We start from the raw sequence: 20,167 nt of genomic DNA on the forward strand, positions 1-20,167 counted from the left end.
GAATGATGCCTCGCACAATTGTGCACCTTCTACGTCGTTTTCTTCTTCAAGCTGGTTGAAGCATTCCGGTTTGGATGTGAAATCGTGCGTTATGACCGCTTACTAGTGCTTACTAGGAGATAACACACTGGCGCCATATATTGGTGAATCTTGTCCTACTTTAGTTTTAAGTATATTGCCCTAGTTTTATTTTTATTATCATTTTGTCGATATGATCCGGAAAATGTTCTGGCAATGTTATCAGCGATCATTTTTCATTGCTAATGCGGAGATCTAGTCTCGTATACACGGTAAAACCTTCAGCCTAGTTGAGGATACGAATCATTTGAAGAAGTATTAACACACTTGCGCGTCAATTTTATGTGCCCACATATTTTAACCAACTTCCTGAAAATCTACATACTTTCCACATCTGAACTTCTGAAAAAAACATTTAAAAAAATCAGGGAATGGTGTACACAAGTAAATGAGGGCTGACAAATCGCTCTCGCGATTTTTTTTATTTGTTACGTCTCTTTTGTCTACATGGAATTAAAATGTTACTGCGTTCCTTAAACTCCCTTAGTACTGTATCACATAATTACTTCCGAATTATCATCTGGTTATAGTGATTAAACGTTGTAGTTTATTGATTGCCATTGTGTGTTATCCCTTCCGATAGCGCGTTCTCACTTGTGTAGTTTGTCGGGAATTGTGACTGCTCTTTTGATCTTTTCGAATATTTTAGTGTGTGGATCACTTCTACCATCCTATTACTGTTTCCTTTATGCTATACTTTGCACCTGCTGTGTGAGTTGTAACGCAGATAGCTTTGTTTATTTTTGTCGTAATGCTGTATAAGTGTTTGAAGACAATGATCGTAGAATTATACTAGTAAGTACCCGCTTATAACTATTGTTCAGAATTGAATGGCGAGCACAAACTAAATTTATATGTATTATTCTGTTGTTTTTGTTTAAATTTTCTTTTCAAAAGTGCGTATCCGAATGGGCTGCCCTTTCTCACGCGCAAGCACACAAGGGCTTTTGTGAGGCAGCTTTCTGTACCTTGATGCGGATCTGTTTGCGGATTACTTTGAGTCAGTCTCCATGAACAATAATAACTGCTCCTCAACTATTTTGCCTCACTGGGATGGGTTTGGGGACCCATCAGGTTCTGTCGTTGTCGATGAGGAGCGTGTTAGACTATGTATTAAGAAAACGAGACCCACACTGTCTGCAGGTGATGATGGGATTCCCGATGCAATCGTTAAGGGTTATCATAAATGATTTACACCTATACTGTACACAATTTTTAATTACTCCTTGACGTTACGAATATTTCCTGACGACTTGAAAGTGGCAGTGATTGTTCCGGTCCTGATATATGAAAATAGTGGTGACGTGCTATTACAGACCGATTTTTCTTTCTTTTTCATTTTTGAACTCTTTGAAATGGTCATCCATCAATTCTTCTCCTTCCAGTGTTGTAGTATAATCATTCATAACCAGCATGGCTTCATGTCCAACAGATCGACATCTATCGATCTCGTATCTTTTAAGTCTGATGATGCAGCAGACTCAGTCCGCTTGACTTTTTTTAAAATTTTGATCTGAGTAAGGCATTTGACGCAGTCAACCGCAACATCCTCTTATACAAGCTTTCCCCTTACGGAGTGTGGGGTTCGGTGTACAATTTGTTAAAAGTTATGCGGAGCGCAAGTTCATCTGCTTCTTTTGCAGGGGTTGTGGTGACGTCAGAACACCGAGCTTTGATTGGTTCTAAATGAAGGATAGCGGGTAGCCCTCGAGGCAGCTTGCTTTGAGCTCTACCCACTACCCTTCAATTAGAGCCAATCATAGCTCGGTGTCTTTCTGACGTCATCGCACATCATGTGCGAGAAGTAGACGACGTGCTCTCTGCATTTATATAATAGGCAAGCCTACGTCCGTTTCAAGGATACTACCTCATCCTTTTAGAAGGCAAGCACTGCAGTGCCTCAGGGATCTGTCTTGGGTCCCCTCCTTTTCAATATTCTTGTAAATGATGCTTCTCGGGCTACACCCTACTCCTCATTCCTGCAGTACGCTGATTACATAAAAATTTACAAAAAAATATCGACCCTAGAGAATTGCATGACGTTTCAGAGTGACGCATATTCCTTTGGTCATTGGTGTTTATACCGTCACCTCCGTTTGAATCATTCTAAAATAAAAGTAATAGCATATTCTTGCAAAACCGACGATATATCTTTTTCCAAATAGTTACCATGGCGAACTGCTGTCACGTCTAAATGAACTGAGGGACCTTGGTGTTGTTTTTGATTCAACTCTGAAATTTGACGCTCACGTAACCAGAGTGGTTCAATCGGCCTTGCGGACGTTAGGTGCAGCGTCTTGCATAACGAAGGAATTCAGAGGACCGTCCGCTTCTTCTTCACGCTGTACTGTTCTTTAGTTATATCCCAGCTAGAGTACGCCTCGGTTGTTTCGAACGGCATTTCCAAAACTAAAAGTTTATCTGTCGAGCGAGTCCAAAACAAATTTTTCAGCTTTAGATATCCTTACCATGAGAAAGGTGATCCTTGTTTAAACGTTAGGTGTAACTTCCAATTCGTCAACTTGTTGAGCCTGCAGCAGCATCGGGTGATGGCAGATCTGTTGCTTTTATTTAAGACCCTGCCCGGCTTGATTAAGCCTGCCAAACGTTCAGTCCGGAGTGAGCCTTAGAGTTCCACTTGTTTCTACAGTGCTTTAATAATATTTTTATATAGTTGGACGTTTTAGCCATTTAAACGCGATCCAGAGATTGCCTGAGTGTTATAACCCTTACTCTGATCCACTTGATATTTTTAAATCATGCAAGAGCGAGTTCGGCAACGCTGTTCGAAGCTTCTTAATGCAAGAAAAGGGTCAGGAGTTGAAAGGTTAATGTTTTTTCTGTACGTTATCCAGGTATTTGCATTTTGCTCTAACACCTGGTGATGTCTCTGTTTTGTGATTTTCATTTGCCTTATTGATTTGAGTGTCTTTCGCACTTGTTAATATATTTAGCCTCAGACTGACGGACTACGTTCGCCCTCTGCACTCTTATGTGGGTTTGAATGTGTGTGTCTTTGCTTGTTTTTGTAAAGTGTGTTAGCACTAAGACATATTGGTTGTACCTTGAGACTGTAATAAACACTGATTGATTGAGTGATTGATTGACTGATTCTTCTTCTTATTATTATTATTGTTATTATTATGATTACTATTATTATAAGCCATATCAGTGCGTGTGGGTAAAAAACGCTAACGTTTTTGCAAAGAAGAAGGAAGGTTCTCCGGTTATTCGCGTTAATAGCGTAAATGACATTGACAATATGGCCTAGAGTGATTGAAGAACGTTTTGTTTTTAAATGTCCCGACTTACTATCTTTCCAGCAAGTGTTATGTCTTAATTATGGAGAGGCGTTTGTTTTATTGCATGTAAATATCAGGTGTCTAAGAAAATACTGGGATCAGTTCTCGGTACTCGTTAGAATAGTAGCAGAGTTTTTGATGTTTTGGTTTTAACTGAAATTAACAGCGATAATAAGCTGTGTGATAGTTTTCTTTTTCTTTCTAGGTACAAAATTCCTGTCGCACACGACAAGGCGTCAGGGGAGGTGGAGCAGGAACTCTAGTTAGGGGAGTTTTGGTTAGTGAGGTTGCCGATATTTATTTCGCTAATTCAAAGTCAATCTTTATTAACCTAAGAATGAAAAACTCCTGGTCTATTTTCGGTGATGGGCTAAAAACAGTACCAATGGGACTCCCGTCACTAGGAAAGATTTCCCTAGTTGGGGAGTTTAGTATCGATTCTTTGAAAACATCAATTTCAATTATCTGCGACTGTCTTCATGTGATATCCAACGTTGGATTTGTGAACGTCATTAACTCGCCAACACGGGAAGAATCAATATCAGATAAATTAGTATCGTCTTGCATAGATCATATTCATTTGTGCGCGTCATATTGTATTATTACTTGAGTAGTAATATTACAAAAACTGGCAGGTCATTATTTCGCAGTGTGTCAAGTTGTTTGTGAAAAGACGGTAAAAACACAAGTTCTATAATAAAGGAAATTGAGATTGTAGATGAAAAAAATTTGACGAACTGGTGTCGGCTTACCAGTGGCAAGATTTGTTACGGAGCGTGGAACTACGACCAAGCCTACTCTAATTTCAAATTAACTTGGAATGTTTTTATAGAAGAGCCTAAAAAGGTTCTTACAATCCGACAACGCCGTGAGGAGGAGGTATTTTTTAATGCAGATATTCTACGAGCTTTTTACAATAAAGGTACTTTATGAAGAAAAGGGAGGCGTCCTCCCCAAAATGCACAACTGAAAACAGAATTTCGTAGCGCACGTAATCGTGCAAATGCGCTCCTCCGGGCCGCCAGCAAAAGGCACTTTCAAAACAAAATTGTTTCCGTGCAAGATCAAATGTAGCAAAAACTTTGTCTCTACTCAACCAGCTCTGCGGACATAATTCCTCAAATTCAGTGTATGAGGAGCTTGAAAAAGAATTTGGTCCAATTACATGCTCAGTTGTCAATAAATATAAGGCAAATTTCGCACACTTTTCAGGCGTTTCGCAGAATTATCTTGCCTATTCAATTACCTCAACAGATTCAAACAAGGCGTCAGCTTTTCTTCCTGAGTTATCAGAATACGATCTGAAAAGTATGATATTTAGTTTTAAGCCTGGAAAATCACGTGGAGTTGATAATATCAAAGCAAATGATCTCATCATCAATTTTGATGCAATTAAAGACGTCGCTCTGCAGATGTTAAATGGTTTCACAGCAAAGGAAAAAAATTCTAATAACTTGAAAACTGCGAAAGTTAAGCCTCTTCATGAAGGAGGAGATCGTCCTAAGGTCGAAAATTATCGTCCCATCTCGATATTTTTTTTATTATAAGCCTTATCTTAAAGAAAGACCTGTTCCAAGTAATGAGTCAGTTCCTTGATAAGTTTGACACCATATCCAATAATCAATATTGTTTTGTCAACAGATGGGGTACACAGCCATTACTTAAAGTTTTTGCAAATGAATTGCATTACGCATTTGGAAAAAAAACGAAAAAGAAACAAGGTCGTATGTGCCCCTTGTCAATGTAGCAAGGGAATTTTACAGCGTTAACCATAGCATTCTATTGAAAATCTTTATCATATTGGTCTCCGAGGTACATTTATGGAAGTACTAAAACATTATATAGCTGTAAACTCTCAACGAGTTTTCATAGGCCACAAAAGAAGTTCGAAGATCGCTCTGAAATGCGGAGTTACACAAGGATCCCTCTTGTCTCACTTACCTTTAATGCGTTTGTTAATGATATGTCAAATTCAACGGTTAGATACAGACTAAATCAGTATGCTGACGACACTGTGCTCTTGTCACGCCATATAGAATCCGAAAAATCCAATTTTATTTTCCAACGTGAAACCACACATTTGATTGAGTGGTTAAGCAAAATGCAATCAAAATTAACAACACAGACACGTTTCGTGTGTTTCCGGAATCCGTTGAAAGTTGTTATCTCATATACGACACTATTCTTGCATTCATCAATCTGTCCTTCGTGTGAATGCACTCCAGTGGGTTATGTAAACCATGTGAATTATCTAAGTACTGAATTCGATAGTAACCTGTCATGGTATACGCGCATGGGAACTGTATTTAGAAAGCTCAGACGTGTTTCCTGTCTACTTTATAATGTGAGATCTCTTGTTCCACAATATGTTAAAAATATGGTTATCAATACTTTAAAATACAGCGTTCTTCGCTACGGAATAACCATTTTTGGTGGCTGTTCTACGTTATGGCAAAAGAAAATTGACAACATGTTTTAAGACATTTTAGGAGTAACAGTTTTAAAGTTCTCCACATCGCACCTCGGGCACTAAGACATACCACTGGTTTTGAGGTACCAAAAATGTCAACAAGGTATATCAGAAGACAAAGAATATTTTATGTACCGGATATTTGAATGGTCTTCCTAAAAGAGTATTGGAGTTGAACTCCAAAACAAAATTGGAACTAGACCCACAAGGCCTATTTTAAATGAATTGTGCCTGCATCTACCAGATTCCATATCTGGGCGTCTCAAAACTATGCTGTGATGTTTATTACACTTAACTGTGTTGTGATGTTTATTACAACTCAAGTACTGTGGCAGTTTGACACAACTTGTGCTTCAATGTTGCTGGGTTTTTTTTTTTTTTTAAATTGTGATGTGTGTTTGTGTACGTTTTGCATGTGATATATCTCTTTATCCACGTGACAACTCCGGAAACTTTGACTTGACCAATGTTTCAACGTATTTTTTTCTGAAATTGTGTGTGCGTTTTGTAATAATCCACCTTTCTCACTGTTGGAAATAATTTTTTATACAGACTAATTTTGGCTTAGGCAGACAGTAACCATACTTCGTGGCAACCGAAAATAAACCAATATTATAATTACAAACGTTATTATTATTATTATTATTATTATTATTACCATTATTATTACCACTCACATTGGCTAACATCATTGCTGGGTCGTGTCACACAAGCCAACCCTGGCTTCGACAGACCCGAGTCTAACATAATGAAAAAAATCAAATGCTGGAATAAAATATTATTATTATTATTATTATTATTATTATTATTTGTCTAAAGCCTTAGCGTAAGATTACAGAGTTTAAAGCAATATAGTGGCCGTTCAGGGGGAACAGTGCACCCGCAGAACAGTAATTCAAATCAACATACACACAAAAGAAAGAAACACTTACTCAGCGCTGTATGTTGATTTGAATGACTGTTCTGCGGGTGCGCTGTTCCCCCTGTACATCATGAGCAACCAACTCGCCCGAACCTCTGTGTTAACAAGTGGCCGTTCACATCCGTGTCAAGAAGGGACGGTACTTTCTGCAGCAGTTCAATGAATCGGCGAGAAATGCGGCGGAAACATGGTCTGTGATAAATCATCTTCGAGGACGAGATAATAACTGTCTCGCTACTTTGTGTCATTTTGCTGGAAATCCAACTGCAGTGGTCGATAATTTTAGTCACTACTTGGCACGGAGTTGGGAAAGCTCACCTTCGGTGCAAAATGGCTGGTGCATCCAATCACGAACAAGCAAGGTAAATTCCCGAAGACACATGGAAATATCCAGGTGATGTTACTTATTGGAGGTCAACCAAATCCGTGACAAACGAGATACAGGGGAAATGAAAGATGGATAAAACGTTAATACATTCCGGCTGGGCCTTGATGGAACATAGAAGTCAATGGATCGTAGTAAATCCATTGACTTGACGTGACCATGAAACAATTGTGTGAAGAAAAACAAAATCTCCGGACTGCCTCCACACGGCAAGTTTATACAATGTAAAATGGAGAAGTAACGTTTTATAATGATAAAAAGACCTTTCAATAGAGCGGTCATAAGATAATTAAGGAAGTAACTTCAGTGGCACAAAAATGATTTCTTTACTTTTGAGCTACGTTAAATATATTCCGAAATAGCGTTTTTAATATAAGTAATATACATGTGATAGGTTTTGAAAGGCGATTCTATTTTAATAATAATAATAATCTTTATTTTTGCGTGCCCCAAAACAACCACATTGGTCATCTCATTGGTGCACCAACACAAACCAACAAAACCAGGAAGCAAATACAGATGCTCTAAACACATTTACTAAAAACATAAAACATCTAGCACAAACATAATGCTAAGGGGTTTGAATAATTCCATACAAATCGCGCGGTAGACAGAAATTCATGCAGTTATATCAAGGTAGGGTGGAGCGACGGTATTATATAATGACCGAATCCGGGAGAGAGGTGGGGTATTACATGGCAAGCAAACTTCGAAACAAACAAGGTGTCTGGTTATTTGGAATGGATTATGGAAGTTCACTTTCGCAAGGAGTTGCCCTGAATTAACTACGCAATTTGCAACATTGTGCGGAAAAATTAAATCTCGAACAGTCGCTCTTTTAGACAGTGCTGAAAGTGAAAACATTTTCATGATATGTTCATACGTATAATAAAAGCGCCGCTCAAGATGTCTGTCATAAACAAACCGGACCACTATTTTTTGAACTTTTTCTATGCTCATAGCCTGTGTTTTAGATATCAAGTTCCATACGACAGAAGCAAACTCGAAGTGTGACCTCACTAAAGAAATAAAAAAGGTGAATCAATGAATGAGGGTTTCTAAAATTACGCGTCAATCGAGAAATTACCCCTAACACTTTAAAAGCATTCACCACGACCAGCGACACGTGATTTCTAAAAGATAAAACGCTGTCAACACAAACACCAAGGTCTTTTACGATTGACACACGCTGTATTGGCAATCCATCGAGATAATAAGAACACTCAAAAGAAGAACGCCGAATGGCGAGAATGGTGCGAAAAAGAACGCCAATTGTGCGGGCAATTGAAACAGTAATTCATCTCACCGAGTCCGAGTTTTGCTTTTTTTCTAGTTGGGGAAATATAACTCACTCCGCGGTTCACTAAGTTTTCGAAGTGCTATACGAATATGTAATTAATGAAATCAAGGTCTTTAACCCCGACGGTGCCAACATCGCCGTTGTAAAAGCTGAAAAAAAAAATATTACGAACTTAAAGATTTATTACAAAAGAATCGGGAAACCTTGGTGTCAAATTTTGTGATTTTAAAACAGTTTGGTACTAAGGAATATGCACTAATCTACATGGGTACTAAAACATCAGAATTAATCTAGAATATAAGAACGATAGCGTTTTAATATTGTAGCCGAAACCTCTAGGAATTTCGCGCTTTTGAGCCGTATTTTTCGCACCATTGTTCCAAAGCTTTGTGTCCGCCTTGTATCGAAAACACCAGGTTAATTCATTTTATCATAACTTTGTGAAAACTCAATGCAAATGTAAAATTCTAGAGACGGTAGGCTTCCAAATATCTCGAGATAGCATCTGCAAAATTTGAGAGGAAGACAATGCCAATATTGAAGATGTCATTAACATAACATCAAATAAGTGAGACAATGAAATAAAAAAAAATTTATTCAAAATTTACACCATGTGGAGAATTAAAACCACCAATCATCACAGCTACAAAAATGCTTTCTTTTTTCGGGAGGCGCTATGATGTCGATACAGAGGCAGGAAGACTGAAACCATTATCAAACCAACAATACGATGTGAAGTTAGTTGTTCAGTCGTTATAAACACCTCCCGCAAAACATTACCTGCGTATTAAAAATAACAACAAAAAAAAACTTTGCACCGCCGAACACGCATTCTCAGCCAAAATTTACCGCTAGCGGAGCACGCGCCAAGGTTTCAGAACTAACCAGACTTACTCAAATGTTTAGGTGGTTACCTTAAATATTTAACAAGAAAATGGGACCTTTTCCTTGTTGTTGATGCCATTAGTACCCATGCATTCGTGGGCTCCGTCGCCTAAAGTTTTTCCAATTCAAAATGGCCGGAAATTGATTATAAGCGTTAAATATTATAATGGTTTTCTTTTTTAATTTCACATCTGCTCCGGGGTATTAGAAATACTTCTCATCTTAAGCTGAGGGTTCAGAGAATGTGTAGTTTATTTTTGCGGTGAAAAAAAAAACATTTTTTTTCGGGGGGACAACTCTTTACATAGTATATTTTACGCTTTTTCCTTTCGACAAGAATCTGGGTACAGCATAAAAATTAGTTTGTTTAAAAACAAGGTGCACATTTTGGAGGTATTCCCTAAGATTTCCCTAGATAATATTCGGTTCAGGTCCAGGTATACCGAGACTGCTGATGTACTGAGTCGTTGTTTCTCCACCTAAAGATAAATAAAAGATAAATATGCTAAAGACAAATATGCCGGAGGTTTCACGTGCCTCACGCATATACATAAAAAATACTTTAGGTACCACAGCAATACAAGGTTTATTATTAGTCTGAATTTCATTTTTTGATTATTGAGTGCGTGCAACACCTAAAGGGGGCGCGCCCTCTGTTTTGGCATCAAAGATTTTTGCTAAATTTTACGATTTGCGTTCATTACAATTACCGCCAACCACATTGCTGTGCAAACGGGCCAAACACGAAACTTATAATTTCAGATATAATGAAATTCTTATTGCGCAGGTTATCAAAACAAGTCACGGTAAAAAATATTATTAAACTTTTTTTGGGACCCAAATTAAGGAATGTTACCTTACACGCAGCGCGTAAAATAATATTGGCGTATTCAGTAAAGAGAAAACGTCACATTACATTATTGGCAGCTTTTATAGAAATGTTAATTCATAACAAATTATTAAAACGAAACTAAACAGTTGTCATCTTATTTATCTGCAGGAAACAATCTTGGAAACACTTATTTAATTTGAGGGTCCTGCATAATATGTAAATTCAAAAACATAAGACGGCTCTTTTACGAACCAAATATGGTCATGGGACATCTTTTAATAATCTTAAGAGGGAGCTTTGGCAAGCAAACATTACCAGAGGGCCGCATTGCCCCATATTTATTTACGCCTGCAAGTTCCATCATATAACAAATACTATGGAAGAGGAACCTCGTCAAATGCTTGTTATCTGACAAAGAGCGCAAAACCAAGGATAATTGTGCTTTTGGAAAGATGACTTGACAAAAGGCTCAAGTAAACACAGGGTTCTTGTTTTAGCCGCCTCTAACTTAGAATTATACTGAACCTAACCAAAATGATGTACTTACAGAGTACGTATAAATCGCAAGAGGTCGCTTGCTTTGAAAGACACAATTTAAGAATTTGTCCTGTTTACATGTCTAACGGTTCTAATGTAAAGACATGACGCGTAAAGGTAGTATTTCGAATGATCGACTAAGGCGTACATATTGCTTTGCTGAGAAGAAAAATCACTAAAACGGCCGTCAATGTGCAGAAGATTGCAACCAGATATATCTTCGAGGACTGCAATATGACAGATAAACCAGCTTAAAATACGTTGTTTCAGTTTCGACTGAAGTGAAAGCGTACCTCGAAAGCAATATTTTTCAAGGTACGTTATTAGGCCCGGCTAGTAATGACGCACACAGAAAAAAAGAAAAAAGAAAAAAAAGCTTATTGTTCTGAGTATTTTAGTACAGCCGGAGGTCCGGCTGTACAAAATACCTGGATGAGCACCGCATGCCGGTGCAGTGCTCATCCAGATCGAAACGGGTTAGGGTAGGGGTTGAGCCCATGATCCCTGGATTCTGCAGCGCGAGCTTTTGCTCCCCATGTTTCCAGCTGGAGTGCGCAAGCCCACTCGGCCACCAATACCCCTGATGCACTTAAAATTTTGGAAACAAATTACAAAAACAAAGCTTGAAACTCAGTGGCAATATCCTGCCGATGCTGGCAGGTGTTTGCTTGACGTCGAGAGGCTTTCGAAATGTCTTGTTTATTTTGCAGCCGATATCATGAACGAGAGTAGCGATAAAACAGGCCCTCGGAGCATTTCAGAGGACAGCAGATGTGATCGAACAATCTGCCGTGCGGGACATAAAAAAAAGATAAAACATTTTTGAGAAACTAGTTTGTTTCGTTTCTTCTATTTCTCACACCACGCACATCTCCATCTGAATCTCACGTATTTGCCATCTAGTCTCAACAGATAGAGCGTGAGCCTCTGCTTGGTGTTAAAGCAAAACCAATAATCTCAATTCAATAGTAGTCGTAAACAAACTTCGTATGAGCGGCTGGTTTTTCTCTAGCTACCGCTATTGATTATAAAGTTATTTGAGTAGAGGGGTCCCTCAAAACACACTCATTTCAGAAACTGGAATGCCAGTTACAGAAAAGAAAAAAGCCTTCCATATTTCAAGCTCAGATGATTGAATAAACTTGCGTTGAAAGTATTATGAAACACATGTACACCAACTAAAACACCCCCATCCACTACAACCGCTGCCGTTGTGACTACAGCGATTACTGCGCGCTATTTTAAAATAATTACATCTACACAAGTGTCATTTTTAACAGTATACGTTCGCTTAATCTTACCTTCGTTTGAAGCTTCAAAATGTTCATTGGAACAAAGACGGCAACTAAACTACGCGCCTTGCGCGGCTCAACCCTATCACCATGGATGAATTTCGGAAAGCTACGAATACGTAATTAGCTCCAATGGCTGCTACTGGCAGCAAGACAATTTATGTAGCTGCTGCATACTGAATCGACGCCGTCGACAATAGAACTTGTTTCATAACATAAGCATTAGTTATTGAAAATTCGTTCCTTGATCTCTTTCTTGTTTTCAATTTGTTTACTTTTATATGACCTAAACGAAAAACATTTTATTCAGACCATTAATGTTACGTGAGTCTAAATAGATGGCCAAAAATAATCCTAATTCCTTTTAGAAAGCAAAGTATGTTCTCCGATTTGCTTGAAAGTTTACCAAACACACCAACAAACATCGCTGAACTAATAACGCCAATTTTAGGCCAAAGTATTCTTTGCTAATTTATTAAATTTACAATTGCGGTCCTCACGGTGTTTTTTAAACTTAAATCTCTATTCAGAACTACTAGAAAGCGATGTGAGAGGCAGGACAGGGATCCATCGACTCAGAGAACACAACTTGGAAGCACCAAAGGCTTCAAATGAGTCGTATCACCCCATTGTCGTTCACAGCCGCACATGCGATGACTGTACTCCTCATTTTTCTGATACTAAAATACTGGGCGGGCACAACAACAGATTTGGGAGAGAAATCATTGAATCATTTGCCATGAGGAATGTAAACAACAACATTTCTGCACCTTTATTATCATTGACAAAGACAGAGGTCGAATTCTTAGCACCAGAGATGACTAGATTAATGACACATCGTCGCGATGCTACAGCTTTTTAAAATCTTATATTTATAGTACATTTCCCTTTTGGATTGCAAACAAGAATAATTCTGCATTATCAATGACAATGACAAAGGTCGAATTCTAAGTAATCAGAGTTAACTAGATTAGTGATGCGCCTTTCAAACTTTTATATTTAGTGTAATCTCTTTCCTTTATAACTAGTATCTCCTTTCCCTCTTTGAAAACGTTGAGACTCTTGGGGGGGCGGTTTTATCGTTGTGCCATTCTATGTTGTTGCTAAATGAAAGATCTCCTGTTCCCGTTCTTGTCCTCTCTGTTATATACTTTCAAGTTTTGTATCTATTAACCAACACGCTCGTTTTCAATTGTAAAAGAAGCCTGGAATCTTTCCCGATAGTATCTCCATTTGTTTCTGGAAGATAGCAGGGGCTGAGGCGATCCCATAAGGTAGACGCTTGGATCTGTAGAGTCCTTTATGCGGGTTTATGGTGACGTGCTGGCGATACTTCTCATTCAACACCAGTTGCTCGTAGGCGTGTCTTAAAGCCAACTTTGTGAACTTCTGCCCACCGTTCAAAGTTGTGAACAAGTCATTGGCTGTTTGCAGAGAGTACTGGTCCACCTCAAGTTGTGGATTTACCGTGAGCTTGTTGTCGCCACATATCTGGACCTTTTTTCCTCCTTTTGGAATGTTGACAGTAGGCGCTCACCACTCACTGTAGTTTATTAGCTCTATGCCGTCTCTTTTTATCATGCCATCTAACTGCGCTTCGAGGAGATGCTGGAGTGCATAGAGAACTTTCCGGCTTTTCATGAACTTTAGATGGGCGTCTGGCTTCAGCTGCAGATTGACTTCAATCTTTTGAAGCACCCTAGTTCCTCTTCGAAAAGTTCGTGACACTCGGCAATACGCATCTTTCACAGTATTCACCTGGTGTGCTGGCATCCATGTCTCGTCCAAGACTTGCGTCCAATTTCATCCCAACAGTGGTGGCACCTCTGCATTCACCACGACTAGTGATAGCGTCCAGCTCTTCTGGTTGCTCGTGGCATGGACATCAGCAGTAACACAGGCGTTCAAGCTTTGTCCTGAGCAAGTGCGAAGCTTGGTTCTGAAAGGCTCCAGTGTGCGAATATTCTGTTTTCCTTGCAGCCGCTTTGGAATCACTGTCACCGTAGCTCCGGTGTCCAATTTCATCTCCAGAGTCACTAGTAAAGATGCTTTTCTTGAGGGGTGGTACAGTCAGTAATTCCGCGTTTGTCCGTAGGAGTAAATCTTTCGCTTTCTCCTCCTCTTTCAGCTATTCCACCGCTCCCTCTCTTTTCTTGGCTGGTCCCTTGCGTTTGCCTTTTCCATGCTGATTGGACGTTTTCCCTCCTGTTTGTTGCACGCTGCTGTTTTTGCAGGCTTCCGGTAGGTGACCCTTTTGTCCACATGCGTCAGAGCCGTAGCCTCTGTAGCGGCAATATTGAGGAGTGTGGTGGTTTTGAGACAACGCCAGCAGACAGCGCTTGTGCTTCTAATTGTTTACTTCGTCTCCAGCGGTGGCGCGCGCATCCTTAAGAATTTTCATCAATTACTCCGCCGCTTCCAATCCCGCTACCAATTCCACAGCTTGCGTCAAAGTCAGATTTTCAATTGTTAGGCACTGCTTCCGGGCGATCGTGTGATTGAGATCACAAACAAATTGGTCGCGCAGATGTTCCTCGAGTTTGTCTCCAAATTAACAGACCTGCACCAACCGTCTTAGTTCTGCCAGGGGCGTGGTTGAGGGTTGACCTGATCTTTAATTCCTCGTTCCAAATCTTAAGCGTTCAGCTATCCCTAATCGCTTTGGTGAATAGAATCAACTTCGGAGTTGTACGAGCTCTTCATAAGTCCTCTTGCTCGGTTGCTCGGGAGACGACAGATCCCGAAGTCTTGAGTAAGTTTTCTGTCCGACGATAGTGATCAAGACAAAAACTTTACCCGATCGGTCTTGATTTTCTTTTTTTTTTTTTTTGCAACTCCAAATATTCTTGAAGGCGTTCCTCGTACTCGTCCGAGCTTGTCCCTTCCTCATAAGGTACGATCGAACGTGATAGGTCGTCCAGGATGCATAGTACCTGGTTCGGTCGATACTTGCCTTGATTAATAAGGTCCAGGTTGACTCCCCGTCGCCACTTTGTTGTGTTTTTAAAACCATGAAGTAATCATAGTTGTTACGAATAATCCTTTTTATACATAGAACCGACTATTTACAGTCAGGGTGATTCCAGTATCGGCAGACGGCAGCGTTCGGCTGATTCGCTGGCTCGCGTCGGTCAGCTCGAGCTTGCTTCTTCCGCGTCGTTCCCTGCGTCTACTCTTGCACAACAGCTTTAAGAGACTATAAGAGGCAGAAATTTGCAGGATCACGGACATTTTGCTCTGTGTCATTCATTGCCTTAGCCGGTAATAAAAAAAGGTCATACAAAATGTGCGCCGTGACTGTATACTTTTCGAAATGTTTGATTAGTTACGGGCTTCAGTTGAGTAACTGGATACATTTTACTGCTGCGTGACCTTGAACGTAAAGAAACAAAAGTTGAAAGGACGGGACAAACAAAAGCATCTTCATTGGATCCAGTCACTTGTATCGTCGGCCGCTCTCGGACATGGGGTGAAATAGAGCACAGTTGTTTCTAAGGGGTTCAGCAAAGGCTACACGTAACCGCGACCAGGGGCAGAGCATCTATGGAAATGTTCGCGACCTGACCAGTACCGATGGGCACGCACCGGCTTGCCGCACAGCTCCCGCGATGTCCTTCTCGTGTGCTGGGCACCACGTATATAGACCAGGACACTGTTTATAAACTAGCTCGCGCTTTGCCCGCAACAGGCGTGGGCACTACTCCTGCGCAGAAACTAGATACGGGTGAGAGGCGGAATCTACGGATGCGCCGAGACAACGGCAGCGCCGCCGCAGCGGAGTGGTGTCAGAACCGCGTGGTGGTGTTTAGCTACGTCTGTCAACTTAGAAACCACTCGATGTCTTTCGTGTTTAATATGCAGGACTTCCGCATCTTCCCAATGCGACAATAACCACGCTGGGCTCCCCCCAGCCCCCTTTCAAGATAAACTCATTGTGATTGCTCGTATATTGTGGAGCCAAGCCGCGTATACTCCTTGCACTGCTCTTACACGAGCAGCCCTGGCCCGTTCGCAACGCTGCTCGCCGCTGTGAGAAGCACCAATCTTTCGCTGCTGCGACGACCCGCACCAGTACTTGTTTGGGTGGTACCAATAGGGCGTGAACTCCTCAGCTGGTGGGCACTGAGTCCGCAATTTGGTTGCATATAAGGGTGGCTGCTCTGTCTGTCACCCTTATATGCCTACCCTTATATCCATACAGTGCCTGGACATATTTCACTTCGTACACGGCAATCCAGAAACAAACCCCGCGAAAAAAGCCGTAAATTTTGCCTCGACTGTTGACACTATGCCGGAGTAGTGGCGCAAGTCAAAATACAAAACATGCGCAGTGCTCTCCGCGGGTATTGTTGATTCATGGTTGATTCACTTGATTAAAAAGAGTTTGCGTTAAAAAACGAAAAACCGCAACATAGATACTGCTTTAAGATACTCAGATGTAAGTGTTCAGTCACAAAGTAGAAGCGCGTGCGTAAAGATGACGATTTTTACATCAAATCTACACGTGGCTATATTCGGGTCGTGACTCGCGAGACAGACCTTATTCACAAGTTTGTGCGAGGACAACTGGGCACACGAAATGGCGGAAACGACACTTTGGAAGGTGCAAGGTGTAGCTAGATTGTACTCGTTCAACCATATATTTTTCATAAAAACTGGAAAGTAACGCGAAAAGTAACGTCGATACTTACATCGTTACCTCAGAAAAAGTAATAGAAATACAGCGACAAGTTTTATATTTTTAAACTAATTCGTTACAGTTACAAGTTACCAAGAAAGTAACGAAGTTACACTAACGCGTTACTAGTAGCGCGTTACTACCCAGGACTGCGCAGAGCACGTGATGGTAGTGCACAGGGAGAGGGAGTGCGAATTTCCGCTCCCCCTCCACCCACCTCCCTCGGGATCTCCGGCGAGCACGCGCCACCCTGTTCTGTTTACCGGCTAGGGGGCAGACTTGGAAGTAATCCGTTACAAGTAACGGGATTACTTGTAATGAATTACTTTTTGAGTAATTTTGTAACTAGTCCATTACTTTTCTAGAAATGTAATTTCTAACGTAGTTCAATTACTTTTTTAGTAACGGATTACCGCAAGTTACTCGTTACATTCTTTTGTTATTTGGATTTCTTTTTTAATATTTGAAGCATAATTGTAACAATATGATTTGTGAGTAGCGCCACCGAGTTGGCGCGGAAAGAGGAAGGGGGGAGGGAGGCACATAGACTGAAGCCAAAAGCTTGTGACGGGATCTCGCTAAAGAAAGAAAGAAGGTGGAAAGAGGGAAACAGAGGGGGGAGTTGACTCTGCTATCCCGGGCCTTAGCACGGTAACAAGAGGAGGGCCCCGACAAATGTAGACAAAGAAAGAAAAACGGGAGTTTTCACACAGCTAAAGAGGTTTCTTAAGACAACCGAAGGGTCGCTTACACGATGCAAAAACGTCGCGTTTCGGTGGCTTTTTCTGTAAAAGAGAAGCCCCTTCTGAGCCTTGGGCACATGATTCGGAGTGGGGCGAAAGAAGAATAGAAGAGTTATGGCCCAATAAAAATGTCACATGACACGGATCTCCCAAACTGGAACTGTGGGGTGGGTCTGCTGCGTTTGCTGTTTCTTTTTGCTAAGATCGTTACCGGAAAGTTTGTGCGATCCAGTCCCCGCCCGCGCTCCAATTTCAGAAGCGGAAGGACGTGAGTAAAGACCTAAGCAACAGCCTGTGAATAAGCTCGAAGTTCAACTAATAGCTTTCCTTCGCGTCTTTTTCTTTAAATAAAAACAGGATCCACTACAACTTCGTGTGCACGGTGGACGGTGGGGAGTCAGCCTCCCCTCCTATTTTTGCTTGTTCGCGCTTTGTGCGGGGGAGAAGTCGAAGTCGCCGGGAGTTCCAAGTACGGGGCTTTACGGGACAGAAGGCCAGATGCCGTCCAGTTCCAAGGACGATTTTAGAACTCCAGTGCCTTCTGATGTTTTTACGTGACATTTTTCTTATATTTTCTTGTTACACGGCAAAGAAAGCATATCGTTTCCTTCCCGTGTTGGAGACTAGTTTTCTAGCTTTCCGGTCAAGTATAGACAAACACAAGAGGCCTATAGCTCAGTCTACAAGCGAACCTAGTGTCGTCTTGGAGAACGATGCTCACAATAGTTACAACATCCGCTGATGAGTTTTCTGCGAATTTTTTCTGTTTCTCTTGCTTAGCTTTGTTGTTGTTGTTGTTTTTTTTTTTGTTTTTTTGCAAGAACCTCGCGTTTTCGTCGTCTTAGTACGGTGTAGCCCTTGTCAAATCCTGTCTCTGTAAACTCTCCTTTTCTCTTTCCACTTATGTAGGAATGTTTTATCTATATGAATTGTTTTTTTTCTGCTGTTAAATATTTTCTACTGAGGTCCCGCCTCTAGCTCGCTGATCCACGGCTAAAAATACGCGAGAGGTCCCAGCAGTGAGCATTCAGCATGTCTCTTGCACTGTCGCCATGGCCCTCTTTGGAGGGTCATGGCGACAGTGCAAGAGACATGATGTGACGACAACGGATAATGTGACGACAACGCCACATTATGAACTGAAAGGCACCAAGGGAACTGCGAATATAGAGTTTCACTGCCTACTCTGCCTCCCCGAAAGAAAGTTTTTTCATCTGCGAAGTCCACGAATTCGAACCGACTGAAACACGCAAAGGTAAGCGCTTTTTAATTTTTTTTTTTTTGTGGAAACCAGTGATTTTGAAGATAAGATTTTTGTGTAGTTCATAATGTGGCGTTTGCATCCCAAATTTACACTCGCAACATTGCCTTTGGTTATTTTTTTCAGCCCGAGTGTATCCGCTGACGTATGGCGTAAAGTACGTTTTGAACAGTTGATAAGTATATTGATATTTATTTGAGCTTAGGGGAGCCTCGGCGAATTGCTGATGGAGTTCACGGAAATTGTATGTTCGCATATCGGCAGCTCATAATGCTACTTCCACGCACACCATTAATTGTGACATGAGCGATATGGGTGTGCGATTTGGTAAAATATTTGATCTTCTTAAACGTACCATACTCGGTTTCCACTTTAAGTGTGAGCGTAGCAGAAGCTATAAAAGCGAGCTCCGGGCCTTCAGTGTTACTGCCAAGCACGCGCGCTCGTGCACTCCAATCAGGTTGTTCAGGGCCGTTCATTTTTCCTCTTTCTATCGAAAGAGAGGAAAGATGAACGACCTCAACTTCCAACGCCAACTGCTCTTGATGTGCAATAAATACTAAACACAAAACTTAAACGACTTTTTACATTGTTTGCTGCTAGTAATATTTGTCTACGTATAGCTAATAAGTTACCTTATTACCGGATAAAGGGATAATAAGTGAAAAATCGCATTTTTGCATGCATTTCTTAAAGTAATTGAAAAGTAATCGAGTAAAGTAACGAAGTAGTCAATCGATTACATTTAAAAGCCAGTAAATTGTAACGGTAATCTGGTACTTTGATGGCCAAGTAATTGTAATTGTAATTAATTACTTTTGCAAGTAACGGGCACAAGTCTGTTAGGGTGCCACAGAGCCACGGAGAAAGCTTCTCTGTGAGGTGGAGCTCCTTTAGACTATGACGCACGGCAGCCAATGGGGATTTCTCCATCCATTCGCTGCTTCAGACTACAGGCTTCGCTTCATCACACAGGGGAATTTGCGTGCCGTATGGCGCGGCTACAAAAGCTGATAACGTCGGTTCGCTCCATGGTACAGTTAATGCTCTCGCATTAAAACGGCTTATGGACGTAGTACTCAAAGAAACAGTTTGAAAAAAGAGGACGCTCGCTCAATGCTAAGACGCGGCTGTACCTTGGACATCGTTTTTTCGGCAGTTGTATGACGGGGGTGGCGAAAAGAGTAGGTCGCGCGGCAAGAATAATTGCTGAAACCACCCCCAGGTCGAGCCATTATTTCAAACTTGGAGGAGGTACCTGCCCTGACTGGGAGGTTCTATTATTATATTAAGTGCTACGGTATGAAGCGGTTTTGTGGTTGCCGCCTCGATAGCTCTCCCACGGGGTTACGCAAATTTGGGGTGTTCAGTACGTGTTTGGTGAGCACTTTACGTTTGGACATTCATTACGGAAGTAAACCCGCAATAAAAGTATCAGTTTTTTGTAACTTGGAAGGGTCTTGGTGTTCTGTGGACGTAGAG

The sequence above is a fragment of the Ixodes scapularis genome, unplaced genomic scaffold, assembly GCF_016920785.2.
Source record: "Ixodes scapularis isolate PalLabHiFi unplaced genomic scaffold, ASM1692078v2 PGA_scaffold6__148_contigs__length_123643588, whole genome shotgun sequence".
Taxonomy (NCBI): Eukaryota; Metazoa; Arthropoda; class Arachnida; order Ixodida; family Ixodidae; genus Ixodes; species Ixodes scapularis.